This window comes from Strigops habroptila, chromosome 7 (assembly GCF_004027225.2).
Source record: "Strigops habroptila isolate Jane chromosome 7, bStrHab1.2.pri, whole genome shotgun sequence".
Lineage (NCBI taxonomy): Eukaryota > Metazoa > Chordata > Aves > Psittaciformes > Psittacidae > Strigops > Strigops habroptila.
Genome location: NC_044283.2, coordinates 63,932,227 through 63,950,490, shown reverse-complemented (window position 1 = coordinate 63,950,490; position 18,264 = coordinate 63,932,227). Strand labels below are relative to the sequence as shown.

Below are 18,264 nucleotides of genomic sequence, written 5' to 3'. Positions count from 1 at the left end.
CAGTCACAAATTCTAACTGTTAAATATAAAATCCTTTCATTATTGTCTAAAATTAGACATTAATTATGTAAGGGGTCTCTGTTATATCTAGTCAGAAATTCTGAGTGTTAAACAGATATTTTCATTAGACAGAGATGATATAAGGGACTGGGGTCCTGCCAGTCCTAATAACACGAACAGTACAGGTAGGAAGAAGTTCATGAAACTTGCAGAGTGAAACAATACCCTTTCTCACTTCTACTCTGTATTACAAAGCCTTGGTGGGATGATTAGGAAGACCTGGTGCTTACTGCTAAATGGCCTGAAATCATTCAATTTTTTGCGTTCTTTGCAGCATCACTGTGATACTGCACTGTACCTGTAACTAGCAGTCCTGACCAACTGAAAGGGGTGAGCTGTATGTGTTGTCATTTCTCTAGTTCTACTATTGATTGTTACAATATTGATCATTATTGATATTAAATTTGTTTTGGTCATTCATTAATTAATCTAACTAATGTGGCAAGGAGTCTTACCTCTTATTGCCACGTGTGTCTTTCTGTACCTGCAGAGAATTTCCTTAAAATACAACAACCTAACTTACTATTAAAGGATGTTACAGATATTTGTATGGCAAAATAATTGTATGCTTTTAAAGTGAGTTATATCTTACTGAGAGATGTAACTAAAGTAATTATTCCTGTGGTACAACATAATAACATACGGAGAAAACGCCTCTAATGACCGTACAAGTCATATGAATTAACATCTAGTATATAGTTAGGAATATCTCCAAAAAGTAATTACAAGTATTGAAGACAAAGTAATTGCTGAGAAAACAAATACAAAGAAATGCTCACTCACCTGTAAACAACAGAATGAACATAGGTATTGTCTTACGCATCTTCATTTTTTCCTTTTATATCTGGAAAAGGGCACAACCAACAGAAAACAGTCCTGAAAAATGCCCAGGTCACTGTCCCCACAGCAAAGAAACCATGGTCATTACCCCTGAAACAATAGACCTCAGAAGCCTAAGCCTAACACAGCTGCACTTATCATTTCCTGAGCTGCTTATTGGCTGAATCAGGCTGTTCCCTAAAACAGCTGCTACAGGGGCTTGGATGCCACATAGGCTGCGTAACTCCAGAAGCTTTGGGTGTACTGAAAAGAATTTACTATCAAGTGAAGTTACACAGAGCACAAAAATTATGAAACCAACAGCTAAAAGGCAAGTTCTGTTCATATGTAAAACAAGTTCTGAACTGCTCATTTACCAAAATACTCTAGTTGTGATGAGGATATTCTCATATGTCACACCTACAGAGAGACTGTGTAGATCTCAAAGCTCTTTGTAAGCATAGAAAATGTAACCTTTCACAGATGGAAAAGCCTGGGCACATGGAAGTGAAATGCCTGTTGATCACAAAAGACAAGTGTTTTCTTTTGCACTAGTCACAGATCCTAATATATTCCTAAATATTCAGTGTACCATAAAAATAAGTATTCAAAGCAAAACCAACACCAGCCTGTAAAGTGTAATGATTAATCTCATACATAGTTATTTAGGATCATTTAATTAAACAGTATTATGCCTTCCACAGTTGATTCCCAGTTATATCTCCTGTTCCCTAGATACATCTCAATGCTGTTGGTCAGTGTTCCAGGTGGTCTGATACAAGTATGTGCTTTATCCAAAGGTATACCATAGATGATACGGAGCTAACTATTGATAATTTGAATAAAAAGGAAATAAATTTGTCATGCAATAGGAGTTTGCTTGGAAAACTATATCATCCTGCTGTCAAAAATCAAACCCTCTTTCTCTGCTGAGACTATTTCTTTCGAAGTATACAATAGTACAACATGGAATACTTGTGTCTCCATGGACTCATGCACTGTACTACACAACTCATTATTAGATGGCTTTTCCTGAATGTTCCTCAGCCATCAACCCCCACACATGAAAAACATACCAGCTAAGACTTTCAGGAGTGACGAGTTGCTGACTCAACAATATTAACAACACCCCCCCCCCCCCCCCCAACTGTTCACAGTCTGTCTGTATGAATAAATGGCCAAATGGCACTAAAACCAATCAAAAAGGAGTGACAAGCATTTGGATAGACATCTCAATTCCACAATTCAGCATAATGCTTACAACAATGTGACATTAACAGGTTTTTTTCAGTGCACATATCCTTATCTTTTCTTCTGAACATTTCTTTATCAGGTCATAGCAGACCTCAGCAGTAACAAATGCTGGCACAGAGTTTTCTGCCTTCCAAGTCTAATTGCTAAGCAGCACAAGAAACCACTTTCATTATGCATCCATTTTCTTTCAAAGACTGCTCCCAAATTCTTGTGTAACAGACGTTTTCTTATCAGACTTTGAAGAATATCTCCCATAACAATTATATTTTCTGTCCTTATAATAAGGATAATATAATAATATATTATGTTCTGTAATACCTTATGAACACTTCTGCTGGAGTAAGAAACCAGTATCTTCATGCACCTCCTTGTAAAAAAGAAGTCCTCATGCAAATTCACTCCACAAGTGAACCACAGCTCCTTCTACAGACAATGGAAAGAGGCAATTCAGACGGAGAGCCCCCAGAAGGCATTGTGAATTTCCAATGTGCCAAAGCCTGTCCCTCAGTTCAGATGGATCCTAGGGAAGATTGGCCTTTTTTGCCCGAAGTCTGACCATCTAGTTAACTTGTCTAAAAGCTGCCTGTTCTGCATACCTTTTCTACCTTCAGACACTCACTTGTAAACACTGAGGAGGGAAAAGGCAGAAATAATGAATGCACCGACCCACGTGAGAAGAAGAGGGTATATAAAATGTGTAGGATGCTCATATGCAAATAGACATAACAGAAAGCTTCCCTCAAACCATAGAGGAGCTCTGTAACCCATAAAGGTTTCTGTTTCCCCTGGGTTAAAGTGTAAGCCCCTCAAGCCTACTGTTCCCTGACAAAAGTCTCAGCACTGACAAAATCTCTTTCCAATGTACACTTTATAAAATGGTACCAAAACCGCCAGGTTTCCTCTTTAGGAAAGAATCCTCATGTAGGCAACCTGACTTACCACGGAGCACTGATCCCAATTATTTCATGACCTTTCTTAATTACTGCATAAGCACTTTCAGAAGGAAGGACTGGGGATGAAGCAATCTACACAGTCTTCAATTTCCTCAGAGAGATCAAAGGTTTAAAAGATACTTAAGGAACATTGTGCATGGTAGCCAATTGATATCCCACAAACATCATGCCTACTAGATCACCTACATTTTGCTGAATGATGAAAGTTCTACGCAGTGTTACAAAAGAGGGAAAAAGAGATATATGCATATATGTGTGTGTGCATATGGGGTTTTTTTCCTAACTACTTTCTCTTCCATGCTGGCTTTGTGAAGTTCAGTTTCTAATAAATGGTGCCAATTAGATAGCCAGGTGATTATACAGTTGGTGGCTACTGTATCTTCACTTTCCTCATACTCTGCAGCAACCAATTAGAAGTTATGCCACAGGCACAGGTCTTTTTCCTCTTAGCTCCTCTTCTAAGTTTTGAGATTTGCTTTGTTTGGTCCTACTAGAATTGTTTGGAAAAAACCCCTACAATGTATTTTTGTTAGGATGTTTTGATTCTGAAATAGCTTTGGGGATGTTTCAGTTATGACAAATCTCTCATAGAAAACCATTAAACTTCAGCCTGCCTAGAAAGCTGGGCTCCCACAGTTTGCCACTTCATGACACACATACATGTGGATTCTTTCAGACACAGGAATGCACAGAAGTCAGGCTTATAAGCAGCCTGATGATAGGCAGCCCCACAGCCAGGACTTTTAAAGTTCCCAGGTGTTTTATATTCAAGAAACAAGTTCACAAGTTTTAACTGAGAAGGCACATTTCCCAGATTTCCATCCTTTATCATCCAGAGGCTGAAGTGAGCCTTGAAATCCTGGAATCTGTGGTCAGCAATACTGTACAGCTGCATTTGTGGCACTCCACACTTAAATAACAAAGTAAGGTGCTTAAACTGAAGTCACATATCTCTGAAATCAAACACGCTACAAAACCTATGGCAAAGCAAAGAGAATTGCTTTGGTTTGTAGAAGTTGTTTATACATGAATTTGGCCATGTATGCCATATTTTATTTATTCTCAGTAGAAAACATAGGAACAATAATTAATCTAACAGACATTTTGTTATTTATTTATTAAAAAGTGGGCAGTAGTTATTTTATATATATACTTGATGGATACTATATGATTCCACATGGTCTACCAGAATGTGCACTTCCATGCTGTGAGCACCATACAGATGCCTGACCAGGAAACAATCCTAGCTTAAGAAATGCTTGAGCCTTTCATACATCTCTGACTCTTTATACCAGGCACATAGTCTATAGACATCTGGATGCATGCACCTGAATGAGTGTTTAAGACTCATTTGACCTGATCCGAGGCCAGTGAGTTCAAATTCAACTGTAATTCTGTTCTCAAGTGCAGAAATGAAGTACTGAGAGACAGGCTGTTAATGTATTTTCCTTTCCCCCTTGTAGGGAATGCGAGTCTCCCCTGAAGGCATCATATACAGATCTTCACCACAGACTATCAACAGACAAGATGTCAGTGTAATTGTCATTGACTGGTTATTGACTGCTGAAGAACAGATTAACTTTGCTTCTAGTGTGATTTTATGATTGTGATCCTTCTTTCAGTTCCTCCATCTCTCTTAGAACCTATATTCTCTATAGAACGCTCTTGATCTTCACACCTGTCAATCTCTCTACTCTGGTTGCCTTATCTTGCATTTCTGAGCTCTGCTGTTATTCCTAGAAAGGATGCCAGAGTGAATCCAGTCTTCTAACTTTAAAAAGTCCCACAGCGGCAATAGATGTGCTGTATTGACAAAAAACAGTGATTTAAGAAACAAAGTGGAACTGGGGGAGAAGTTCAGAAAGCCACCTGTAAATGACTGCTGAAACTGCAAATTAAGAAGCATTTTGTCAGCCCAGTTCTCCTTAGTAAGTTGTGTAAATATCTGGAACCCTTCTCCAATCCTGGAGAATCATATCCATATTCTCATTTGCAGCCGTTTTCTTGTCCTCACACATTCAAATACAGGCCCCTCAAGGTTTCTGAAGTGACAGCAAATATAGATACAGGCCACAGAGAAATGATCAGCCAAGAAAACAGACCATATTCATGGTGGCAGCAAAGTCTCAGCACCCTGAGGTTCAGGTGAATGCATATCTCTAGGTGCATGTACAATTGAGCTAAGGTAACGCAAGGAAGAACTTAAATCAGTACACTTAACAACTCTTCACGTAAGTACACTAATCATCGGTAACAAAGAATTATCTGCAGTGGTTGACATATTGCCAACATGTACGATCCTGCCCTAAAGGAAATGATCAGCCATTAACATCAGCGGAGTTGTGTCAGCTGCTACCCGAGGAACTGAATTGTAAGAGTACCATCAATGTGAAGAACGAAAAGCAACGAAGCATAGTATCATACTACTGTAAAAGTTGCCCCCTCTCTTTCTACAACCTGTTGGCCAATAGAAGTAATTCTATTTAACATGAAATGAAAATTTCTATCTCTAGGAGATAGAAAGTTTGTTCCCAAATTTGTGCATAAAGAAGCTGGCTTCTATACGCTGTAAAAAATCAACTGTCTTTGGTAATAAATGTTCCTGGCAACAAGTACTGGAGAATAGTATGAAATTATCCTTTCAGAGTAATTTGCAAAATGTCTGAAGATTTAAATATTTTCCCAGTGACTTCAGTGTCATGTGATCATTCAGCAGCTTGTTGCACCATTTAAAAACACATGGCCTGAAGTTCTAAAATTTTGGATTTTTGCAGACTAATATTGCCAACAGGAAAGCCCAGGCTGTATTCTGAAAAAAACCTCTCATATTTTGCTCTGTACCTCACATGAATGCTATGTTATGTCAAAACAAATCCATGTGTGATTCTTTCCATCTTCTAAACAGACCTCTTCAAGTTAATTTAAAAAAGAATTTACTAGGAAGCACTCACATGAGTTAGTGTTACAAGCACAGCTTTCCATCCTACATAGCAGGTTAGATTCTACTTACAGAATTTGATTCTTACAATTTTCAATAGTGCAGAACCCTTCATATGTTTAGGAACTTCTCAAGTATCACATGACTGCAAGTAGCAATTTTTGCATCATGTGTCACATTGATTTTCATGTCTACACTATCGTATGTGGCTGGGAGCTTTGATGATGCAAACTAGCAGATTGGTACAAACAGAAAATTGTGATTGGGAAAAATAATAACAATAATTAAATTAGAAATTACTACATTTAATGATTTACTCGCAAGACAGCTTCTATTTACTTATAAAATAATGTGGCATACCTCCTAAGGCAACAGACCTTTGTAACAAGATATTTCTTATAAGGTAGCTCAAAACCATTGCTGCTGCAGATTAAGTCATACACACTGTAATCTAATGGTCTTCTTCTGGTCCTCATACATATATATATGTATATCCACGCTTATGGTTCCTTTCCAGGCGAGGCTAAGAAGGAGCTCCAGGGATATCCCTGCTGAATTTTCCTCAAAATTATTCCACTGAGGAAGCAGGGCTTATCCCCCTGAGAAATGAGCTGCCAGGATCCCTCTTTTGAGGTTTTCATGGAGCAAGTTGGCATCTGTTGCTGACTTGTACAGTACCCTAGTTACACAATACCATTACCTACAACTGAGATAACTGAACAGAGCAGACTTCTTAAATCTCGACGGTTAATGAACAACATGGTTGTCACATGACAAAGAAATTTTGCCTAGTGTGATCCTCAATGACTTAGGTTCTCTCATGAAAATGTATGAAGAGCTTAGTGGTTGTAGGAAGTGGAGGTAAGTAGTTCATTCCTTTTCCTGCTTACCTTGGCATAAGTACCTACTGACACCACACAAGAAGTCTCAGTATTGTGGGCAGCAAGCCCACAATAATCTCTGCTGTCTTCCACCTTGTATCTGGAGAACCTAAAAATTCATCTTCTTATCTCTGCTTTTTGAATGAAAAGTAACAATGCTGGCCTTTTACATTAACTCAGTGTCCCACCTGTCTGTGCTAAGACACCAAATGTTTAATTTGAAGAAACTGTTCCTTTCATACTAGAAACTGCAGACATTTCTGCCTCAAAGCATTTTTAGTTTCATTTAAGTCTGTCCTATTTCACCTCCCTGCCAAAATTATGGATTCCCCATAATGCCTACAGGAACAGAGGAGATTGATCTGTAGAGTGAATTAATTTCTCTTGAAGTTATTCCACAAAATAATCCATTTATTGAGAAAGGATCCTGCACAGGCCTGGTGAAAAACTAACCCCTAAACCTGATGAAAGTTTGCCTCCCGTAGCAATAGCTCTCATTTTCATGCTTCCATGTTTGTTTTACAGTGGCATAGTCCTTTATTCACAGAGCGCAGGTAGTAGTTTGAATTCAGCACCATATACAAGTTGCTGAAGTGAGAGACTGTCAGCTATTTGTTTTTTCACATATGAGCATTTCACTCAGGAACTATAAAATGCTTCATCCTCTCTGCATTTTCTAAGGGAGAATAACATTGAGCCCCTTGTGGTTTAGTTCCCTTGATCTATTGACCACACATTTTAAGGAGAGGCTGACAGCTAGCATGTCAGTTATTTTCAGATATCTGTCTCTGTCAAATTCAGAAATCCCAAGAAAATAAACGAAGTGCAGGATTATAAATACATGTGAAATCAGAGCTGTCATCACGCTCAAGGATTTTCCATTGTGCCTGCTGCACTATTTTTAAGCTAAGATTTCCCAGATGTTTAGTAGGAATGTTTGGAGAGTAAAGCATTTAATTTTTCTGATGGCTGCAATATTCTTAAATTTAACCTATTCAAAATTGGGGTTTTCTCCCTGATTAGTTTTTTTCAATTGTACAAGTGGAATAAAGTAATTAAAAAAGTTTAGCAAGCTACATAGCTCTTGATGGCCTGAAAGCTATTGTTTCAAATTTTCAGGTACACTCAGTTATTCAGAAGAATAAAATTTGACAGAGACCACCTGAAAGGACGCTCCTTGTGTGTGCTTACCCTGGTGTTCAGAGGCCAGCACTGGGTCTGTATTGCTCTGAGCCAGAGAGGAGCAGAGCAGGAATTACGCTCCACATCATGATCCTTATGCTAACCAGTGGTTTACTGACTGCAGCTCAGACAAGATGATTTAAATTACAAATTTTAATTATGATTCAAATAGGAAGAAATCTTATCTAAATTGTTTATCTTATCTTACTTGCTAATTGATATAACTGAATATCTCCATCTTTCTGGTCAAGCAGGAGGGTATCTATACATTTTAATGTAAGTGTAGTTTGAAAATGCTTACTTAGAAGCCTAATTTTAATGCTGGTTGAGAATGTTGACTGACCTCTTTTCTATGTCCCTTAAAATGTTTCATATTTACTTGCTTTTTTGGTCAAACTGCACTTAGAAGGAAATTGGAGTCCAGCTGAAAATATATAAAAGTTCTAAACTAGTAGATCTTTTATCCTTACAATCATAATGTGTCATCTTGTGCTTTTTACTCTCATTCTAGCTCAGAATATGGATCATCCAGCCACTAACACAATCTTAAATGCACGAAATATTGCCTCTGAAACCCCAGAAAGCTGCTCTTGTCAGAACAGGTCTAAGGTACCCACAGCCTCCAAGTGCTTGAACAGTGATGACCCCAACCAGAGCAGTGCTTTGGCTTTCTTTAAAACACCATTTACTAATTTACTACCTGAGCACTACTTTTCTGTTTGGTTGTGTTTTTTGGTGGTTTTTTTGGTTTGTTTTGTTGGGTTTTTTTAATTTTAAACAGTGACTTATCCCTCAAACTAAGTTTCCAAGCTTCATGTTCGGCTGTTTATGGCTGCTGGGTATAACATGGGACATATGGCAGATATGTGCCTTTTAGAGTATTAGGGTACTGTAAGACATACCAAGTGGCACTACACATGGTGGGCAACTGAATCAAGCCCCTACAGGAAGCCTAGTAATAAACTGTTATAAGAATATGCAGGAGAATCTACTATTACATATCAGTAATCTCCAAATCTGTTTTTTCACAGACTCTCCTGAAAAATGGGGACTGATGCAGTTTTCATCTTCATTGGGTTATGTCAGGCATGACAGGCAAATTGTGCGTTAACAAGTAGAGATGATGAGCAGGCTCTTAGAGGCAAAGAGGCTATAACTACAGCAATGCACTTCCCTTTCGGTGACACATGAATCAATGTACACTGGTGCTAAGTTGTACCCCTGCACCGCTTCTGAAAGTGTTCCTTGGGCAATGTGTGAAGCACTCTGGATTGCTACCAGCTTACAGACCCTAGTCAGAGGACCACTGCTAGACAGCCAACATGATTACAGGATAAAAAGGTTTACCATAAGAATGTTCTCTTCATGTTTGAATTAAGATGCAAGCTGTTTCCTCTGCCTTTATTAAATAAAAAGTTTCTCCATTCCAAAGTTTTGTTGTACTTGGTATACAGTCAGCTACTGTAATTTATTGTCCTGTTAAGTTCTTATATAAGCTGCAGAAAGCTTAAAAGGTTGCAGGTAGGTGGCTTATGTTCACTGCCCATAGTCATCAAATTATGTCAGAAATGAAGTCATGTAATTGGCTTTGCCACCCAACACACAGATTTTAAGATTGCACTTACATCTCTCTATGTGTAAGTGGATTTGGCATGGTTTATATTACAGGGAAGACTAGCTTCTGTGCACACCTCCTTTTCTTCCCACACTCTCTTTTTCCCTCTCCCACACATACATACACATGCTTTTACTCAGGAGATGTTCAATAACTATAATGCTAAAGTTCTTTGACCCCAGGCCATTAGCCGTCTCAGGACAGACCCAATAAACAACTGAAAAAAGCTAAGAGTTTCAGGCATCTGATCTCTGGAGAAAACACCAGAACTCTGCAGAAAATGTCTGTGTGGTGACAAGTGAAATGAAGGCAAGTCAGTGGCAACCTACAGAGCCTGCATGCTGACCTTCATGCTACCACATTGTAGGAAATGCTCATTCTGCAACAGCAATGGCTGTCTGCAACACTGCAACACTGAGCCGCTCTCTAGCTTAGGTACTTGACACAGTGCTGCAGGAAGACGCCTCCATTCACCCAGGATTTTCAACTAAGAATCCATCTCAGGATCTTTCTCTTTTAAAACATAATCAGAAAAGAGGGCAACTGCCCACCTCTTCTGTAACAGATTACATTTCAGAGCACTCAGAGATTCAATTCCTTTACCAATATGAGAAGACTCAAGTCCATGTTGCCAGTGTTGTTTATCACCACCAAGAAGACTACTGTGAGTCTTTCTTTTAAAATGGGATTACAGTGCAGCAAAGTGCTTAAGAATGGTGGGCAGGATGTAAGAGCAAAACTCTTTTTGCTGTTGGTTAGGGTACAGTCTTGGAAGGAGAGATCTGATATTCCCAGCCCTGCTGGAAGAATAATTTCTGTACTTTATCTTGTTTCTATTACAGTCATATCTACAAAGAATTAATGCATACATTCAGTAATTAACTCATATATAGTTTTCTAGTATCTTTCTCTAGTATCCTTCTCTCAGAGCATAGTTTAGTACACGTCTGTTAACACCGTTAAACACGAATTACCTGTTATTTGGACATCGCCAAGTTAACATTAGCCAAAGAACCACCAAATTAACATTAGCCAAAGAAAATTTCTTATTGCTTAAAGTCTGAGTGATGTACAGAGATTCACTTCAAGAGAAATATCCATACATCCTTTAGAAGTTAGACCTAACAAGGCACTTTGCCTAAGTGACATGGAGTGCCTGGACCTTTGTACCTACACATCACTTCCATAGCTGACAGGATAGCTCTGAAGTTGAGAACTGCTCTGCAGTTTGATCTCCATACAACAATATTGTTGTGAAGGAAATATGAAATATACATTTTCCTATCTTTATGCCTTCCCATAGGTAACAACTTGATCTCATGTCACAGCTATATGACATTAAAAGAAATGTCATAATAACTATAATCTCAAGCTCTTTGAGTGCGTACTTAGACATCCTGTTTTCTCAGCTAAATTCCACCTGGCTAATAATGTTACCTACTTAAGCCTCATGCACAGCTTGGAGGCTATCTCAAGCCTCTTCATTGTAGCCTGCACTGGCCAAAGCACGACATTTTCAATGTATGTCTGGTTCCTTTTCACAGAGTGGCAAATGCCTAAAACAGATGATCCAAATGTGAATGTTCTTATAAGAAAACTTCTTATAAGTTTTACAAATAAGTAATTTTCTATAGTTTTATAGTTAGCATAAAACTTTTTGCTTCCCCTAATACAGTAAGTTTCTATATTATTACTTTGCATTTAAAATATTGCAAACGGAAAGCCTATGTCAGAATTTTTAGCATTGAAGAAAAGGAGGCTACTGTGTTTCGTGTTCCTGCAAAGAAATGCTCTGGGGGAACTTTGAATACCTCTTTCCCTTCCTTGGGCACTAGAGGTCACCAGTGGTACAGACACGGGGAAAGGGATTGGTTTTATGATTTTCAGCAGTACAGACAGAGGCCTCAATCCGCCTCCTGTGACTTTCATTTAAGTTGTTACTGGAAGTCCTTTGGCATCTCGATTTTTGGAAGAGCGAGAAGATTAAACTATTTCTTTCAAGCACGATATGTCTCACATGTATAGCTGTGTGTCTATCTGAAAGGGATGGGTGTCTCTTGAAAATATGATTTATTCGTCCCTCTGATCCTTGAGAGTTCCTTGGCTGATACCTGCTGTATTTGAGCTCTGAGTAATGTTGTTGAGACAGAACCACAGAACACCCAGCAGAAACACATGTTGTTTCAAACGAAATAGCATGGCCCATTTCAAGAAAGAAACAGTGCTCCTTTACTGGTTCCATGTGTGGCGTGTGAAGGGTTCACTGAAGCAGAACGTTCAAGAACACCAGTTGCGTTTTTTTGACTAACATCTTTTAATACATTCAGGACTTTCCATTTCTATGAGTGACGCTTATGACAAAGTACCCCAATTCCTCTTGCATGTGAAGAGGCTCAAAAATGCTTGGAAATCTGTGCCATTCCTTAGAAAAAATATATCTAGCTTTTAAGCTCCAAAAGATGGAAATTTGCTTAATACGTTTTTATCAGATCAGTAGTTAAATTTAACAGCCATCAAGTTTATACACTCTATCAGCTATTTATATAATGCATGATATTAATATAATCCTAAATAAGAAGCAGGTTTTTTTAGCCATGATTCATTTCATAAAAGCATTGAACTAGTACAGTGTAATATACTACTGCAATTATGGAGACTGACTATAATCAAACAGCACTAATAGAAAGTCTTCTTGGTGTGTTGAAAGTTATTCCCATGTTAAATATCAACTCAAAGATTGTTTTGTGAAAAGGTTGAATACAATTTTCGATATTAAACCTATCACAGATTGAAATTTTGGTGAGAAGTCTTTTGAAACTGTATAAACCCTGAAACCTACAGTAAGTAGCAATGCCACAGAGGCTTTTTTCATGCTTACTTTCTTCACCTAGTTTTCATCTAACTTTGAACTCCTTTTACTTTGAGGTGGAGTACATAAAGACTTTTGAAGTTACGCAAAGTTAAAAATTAGGCAGGCAGGAGAAATCTTGCCCTTGAAAGAAGTAAAAACAAGTGGACACTATATGCTACATATTTTCACCACTTTGTTTAAAATAGCATATTGATGTACTTAAAACACTTCAGATCTGTGCGTTATTTATGATGCTGTAAACACACAGAAAAGCATGAAAGTCACATTTTCCACTGCATCCAAGGAGACAAATTTAAAATTACAGCTATTGGAAATCTGTTTTATGAGCTGTGTGAAAGGTGTATTAAATGCAGCGCCATAAATTTTGGTGTACAATACCTGACTCCTAGATAGTGTTAATGAAAAGAAATGTCAAACTAGATTGAGACTTCTGGCTCCATTCTGATTTTTCTACATCCTTCTGAAATGAATGTGAGAGCACATGTGAATCTAGCCCACATCTTATACATCCTTGTATTAGCAAGATACAAAACAAGAATACTGGAATATACAAGTTAATCCACTATTCATGATCAAAGGTAAGCAGGCAAGACAGCTCAGCTCAGCAGGGAAGACTATCAAGGGCTTGTGTGAAGCTTTGTGAGTCAGGCAGCAGATCTGGGGCACAGAAGTTAGTGGAGTGTCTTTTCTTGTGAGCTCTACAACTTCTGCTCATGGGCTTTTTTTCCTTCTTTGCTCTTCCCCCTTCTCTAACCAGCCCAGAGCAAATGTCAGCTGAGTTGAAGCAGAGCATACTGTGGCATACTTTCAATGCTGCCATGCCTGTGCTCAAACCAAGGTATCTCTTAAACCAGGACCAACACACATGGGAAGGGGGATGAATCGCTTGCAATATCTGAGAACCATGCTTGCACTGGGAATTCACCATGGGGCAAATCTAACTGCTTTCAGCTTCTTTTGGGCAACCCATCCTTGCAACGGATCAATACATATCAGATGCAGTCTTCACTGCCCACTGTATTTGTCCAGTAAGTCTGAACTGGACTTACTTAAACAAATGTTTTTTACTTATAGTGCATTCATAAAAAGGCTGAAGTGAAGAAAGGGAGTTAGATATTTGATTATAAGATACAGCTTTGCAGTCATTCTGCAATCACTTCACAACACAAGAAGAAGTTAGCTTTCACCTAGATCAGTTCTCTGTTGCCTGTACCCTGTATTCAGGGAAACGTGTGTTGTATCGACACAAATGCTGGTGCTGGCACAAGACAGCAAACACAGGAAGGGATGGATGGGACCAATCTTTTTGGCAAAAGCCTGAATTAGCTGGACTGAAAAGTCACCACCGAACTGCAGCATGTACTTTATGAATATGCCCGTGAAAGACAGAAGTTGGCATCAAAAGACACGAGAGTGGGCCTTAAATTTCCTCTTCAGCATAAAACACCTAGAGGCGTTGATATTCAGGATATGCTACTAAGCTCATCCCATGCCTTTATAGATGTGGGTCTCGGATGAGGGTAAGGGTATTAGCATATGAGATGGGGCTATGTAGCTGGGTTTGAAGAACCAAGGATTTTTTCTTTGCTGATCTCAGGGAAGCTTCTGACATTTTTACTGTAATAATTTACTACAGTTTTCATATTTGGTGAATATATGTAGGTCCTGGAAAAGCTCTTCTGTATTTACATAAATCTACTATAAATAAGGCTCATTTACCTTCATCCACCCATCATATAGCTCTGGAATTAGAGGAAGTAAATATTGGACCTGGCAAATACAATATTTTATGCCTCTGGTCCCTTCCCATTTTCTTAACTTCCACCATCTTCCAAAATTATGTTCCTATTTCAATTATTCAGTTGTTGTGCTGTGGTGCTTGGGTTTTTTTGTTGTTTCCCTTCCTCCCCCTTTTTTTTTTCTAAAATCTGCTTGATGAGAAAGCTCTTTTCAGCTGGACAACAGCATTCTGATTAGGAGAATATATGTTCAGGTTGGCGAACCCAACAGATGGGCCAAGCGCATCAATTTTCTGATTCTTTCCTCTACGTAGCTGAAACCCTCACTGGTTTCTGCAGAGGATCAATGTGTTTCTCAACTCCTTAGCCTTGCTCTACCTGCTTTGCTCTGCCTTGCACAGTAAGGTAGTTGGGTATTTGTGACTTACTCTATAGCTTGTAAGTAGCTCCCCTCACCTGGGTCCGGGTCTGTGCTCAAAGAAGAGGCTGCACCAATCGCCACACTGGCTCAGAGGAACCTGGCTGCTTGTGTTTCTCAAGAGCTCTGGCTTGCTGCGTAAGTCAGGGTAACTTCTGGCATATATAAACTGCTTAGACTTGAGACCTGGGCACAGGCCCTGCAGCATTAGGGATGTGACAGATGTGGTTTAGAGCTCCCTACGTGCTTTGTTCATGAACCTTAGCTTGCATTTCCAAAGTTAAGGTTTCCCGCCAGACTTGTGCCATACCAGGAGTGAAGTTAACCATCCCGGTTACCTTTGCTGTCAGAGCCTCTGCAGTCAAGGCAGGAATGCAAGTACAGGCCAATAGCCAGCTATCCTGAGGCTGTGTAGCTGCTGGACTTCAACAGAAATCAACTTGTAACACACAGACTATGTTGGTGGGGGAAGGGACAGCACTCTATCCATGGCCACCCACTGCCTAGAAAAAGTCTGGCAACAGGGGTGTTATTCTTGTTCCATTGGCAATCGTGGGACTTCTGCTAGACTTGATCCTAAATGAATGCATTTTTCTGACCCAGAGTCCTTTTATGTGGTTCGGCATGGAAAAGTGCCATGGTATTTGTCACAAAAAGTCCTCGCTGGCTAATCTGTTTTTAGGATTGTTGATGGTTTATAAATTAGAATTATTAGTCAAACATTGCTCTGTGTGTGTAAACTCCTAGTACAGAGTGGGGCTATAGGGCCAGCATGGAACCACCTTTCTATCTATGGCAAATTGTTTTGACACAAGGGAAGGGTAGTCAGAGCAAAACCAGAAGGGTACATAAGCATTTTACCCGACATGCACTCTAACGTATATTAGTCGTACTGGCCACAGATCATTTATACATCTACAGTAAAAGTGAACTTATGTACCAAAGCATTGGCAGGTCCCATTTAAGTATGCCATATGCTCTGTGGCAACTAACTGCCTTGTTCTTTGTCTCCGTGTTAAACAGAACAGGGACACATTAACAATTTAAAGATTAGAGAGGCAGAACTAGGTGAATCTGCTAGTTCTCTTTAATTAAAGGATAAGCCCTTCAGAACTGCATGAGCCTGCCTTTTCTAAGCCATACAGGATGCCCACCCTAGAGGTGAGCTGAAGAGGCATTGTGCAGTGGAGAACTCTTCCTGGGTGCCTGAATGATAAATCTCAAGTCAGGGAAGTTCTTGTTACTGGTGATAGACTGAAATAATGAGAAAATGAAAGCTGGCAAGCACTTATGTACATCTGTGTTGCTGTGCTAACTGACTTTCAGATGCCATCCTGTCGGACCTGTCTTGCTCGCTCTGTATTCCAAATTCCTTGTTTTACCCAATTAGCATGAGTAAATTATACATAAATATATATAGTGCTAAACGACAGATGTAGATCTGAGTCTTGAAGTGCAGAATGTTCAAAACAGCAAGAATGTCCCAAGTCATACAGACCCTGTAAGTTTTTGTCATTCCTTTCACACCTGGCTGAGTTTTGGAGCCCCTTTGCCCATTCTCTGATTGGACCGTTCTTACATTAAAATGCTCTTGGTGAAATGCAGAGATGATGATAAACAAAAAGCCAATACGGATTAATTTTTCTTTTTAAATCGGGATTTTTCTGCCTGTGTTCCTCCCTTCCCCTAAAATTCAAAGCTTGACACTGAGAAATGGGGAATGTAATCAAATGTGAAAGAAAAACATGTTAGCTGCTCCTGACGCCCTAAAGTAGCCCGCTTTCAACTGGATGATGTTTTTAAATGGAACATGGATCTTTTGTACTAAGTGCTATGTGAAATCTGTCATTGCAGCTGTTGTAACTATTTTTGCATCAGACTTTTTTCTGACGTTTTATATTTTTTTTGTCATGTCACAGAAACAGATACTCACAGCTTTGTGAAAATGACTTCCTTGACCCATAGTTTTCTGGTGATGGAATCCCAAATTCTGTACATTCCACTCTTCTTCCAGGAACACTAACTACAAAATTAATACAACATGCAAAAACAAAGGACAAATCTAAGGATCAAATTAGGTTGAAAAAAACCTACCAAAACAAAACTCGTGTTTACACTAATAGGGAGTTAACACCAGTAAACTCTACGTAACTATGCTTGCCATCTATGCTTGTCGTTCTCTCCCTCAATTTTATTTAAGAACCTACTTAATATATTGCTTGTTATGCCTTTCAGCCAAAGGAGTTCACTCTCTTTCACAAGGCAACCTGAAATATGTTATTTGTTTGTGTTTGGCAAAAGATATTAGGAAGATTAGAACGTTTTGTATTATTCACAGTCACATTAGAGTGAAAGCTTATGGCAGCTGCTAACTGCCTAGAATTTAAGGAAAAATTCTCCACTGAGCTTTCTATATACATATGTGCACATGTGTATAAAAAAAAAAAATACACACACACATACAGTATATGTAAGTATACAAGGTCAGCTTCCAGACAATTCCTCTAGAGCGTTTGATACAGCTGCTCATAGAAACAAGGCTACAAAGCCACATGAACAACTGGTAAATCTATCGTGGCAACCTTTTCTTCCCAAAGTTTGTTGGGCAAATTCTCATGCAGAGAAGGGTGCTGAAGCAGTGACCTGAATGGTCTCACCGTTCACTTTTCTATGCAGCCAGAACCCCATATCATTTTTAACCCTTTTCACCTCGCAGGTGAGAAAGGATCCTCAGAACTGTGTTACCTCTCTAAAAGATGCCCATATATCTGAGTGGAGGTAGGACTTCCTTGGATTCCAGGGCAATGGAGGCTTTAATGGCATAGTGTGAAAGGAAAGAAATGCTGTCTTTCCCTACTAGTACTTGCTGCTGTTTTTTTAATCTAGCACTACCAAAAGCCAAGTTATGATGCACAACTAAGAGAATTCAGTTCCTGTGAAGTCTATGACACTGGAGATGTGCTCAGCTTGTAAAACACTAACATAAAAAACCCCTAGAAGCATGATCTCCAACAGTGGCATTTAATGCCTCCTAATTAATATTCTTGTTTCCTTGATATCAAACATCTCTAAAGGACACATCTGTGCAGACTAGAATAAAACCTGCTGTATCAATAGGTGACAACAATGTGTGAAGTTGAGCTCATGTTGTACATGTGCAGGGTAAGATGCACGGACTACGATCCTACCATACGTTCTACTACGTAAGTGAATGTGTTTTATGCTTGTCTACAATTACCCATTTATTTGCATCTTTTAGAGGTACTCACTGTCAGCAACACATGATTTTCAAAGTGTTAACAACGTGGACCTGCAAAAACAGGAGAGAAAAAAGTAAATTGCTGAAAAATGCGAACTCATAGGCTGTACAGTTCTGACCATAACACAGACTGCCATTTACAATAATAGGCTGTATCTACCACATAAATCTACAGAACCAAAAAAACTCAGAGCCTATAAAGTGGCTGGGGCTGAACTTGAGACATTAATTTGGTTAAAATATTTCCTGCTTTTTTGGGTCTTTGTTGGTTGTT

At 39.0% G+C, this 18,264-nt stretch overlaps 1 long non-coding RNA gene across 1 annotated transcript; it reads right to left on the bottom strand.

Annotated features, from left to right (window-relative positions):
• Nucleotides 1-2,473: 2,473 nt before the first annotated feature.
• LOC115610947 lies at nucleotides 2,474-18,041 on the bottom strand. The gene is made up of 3 exons (XR_003992407.1): nucleotides 18,001-18,041; nucleotides 16,665-16,754; nucleotides 2,474-2,556 (listed from the first exon to the last, which is right to left on the bottom strand). It is a non-coding gene; the product is annotated as an uncharacterized LOC115610947 (long non-coding RNA).
• Nucleotides 18,042-18,264: the final 223 nt, after the last annotated feature.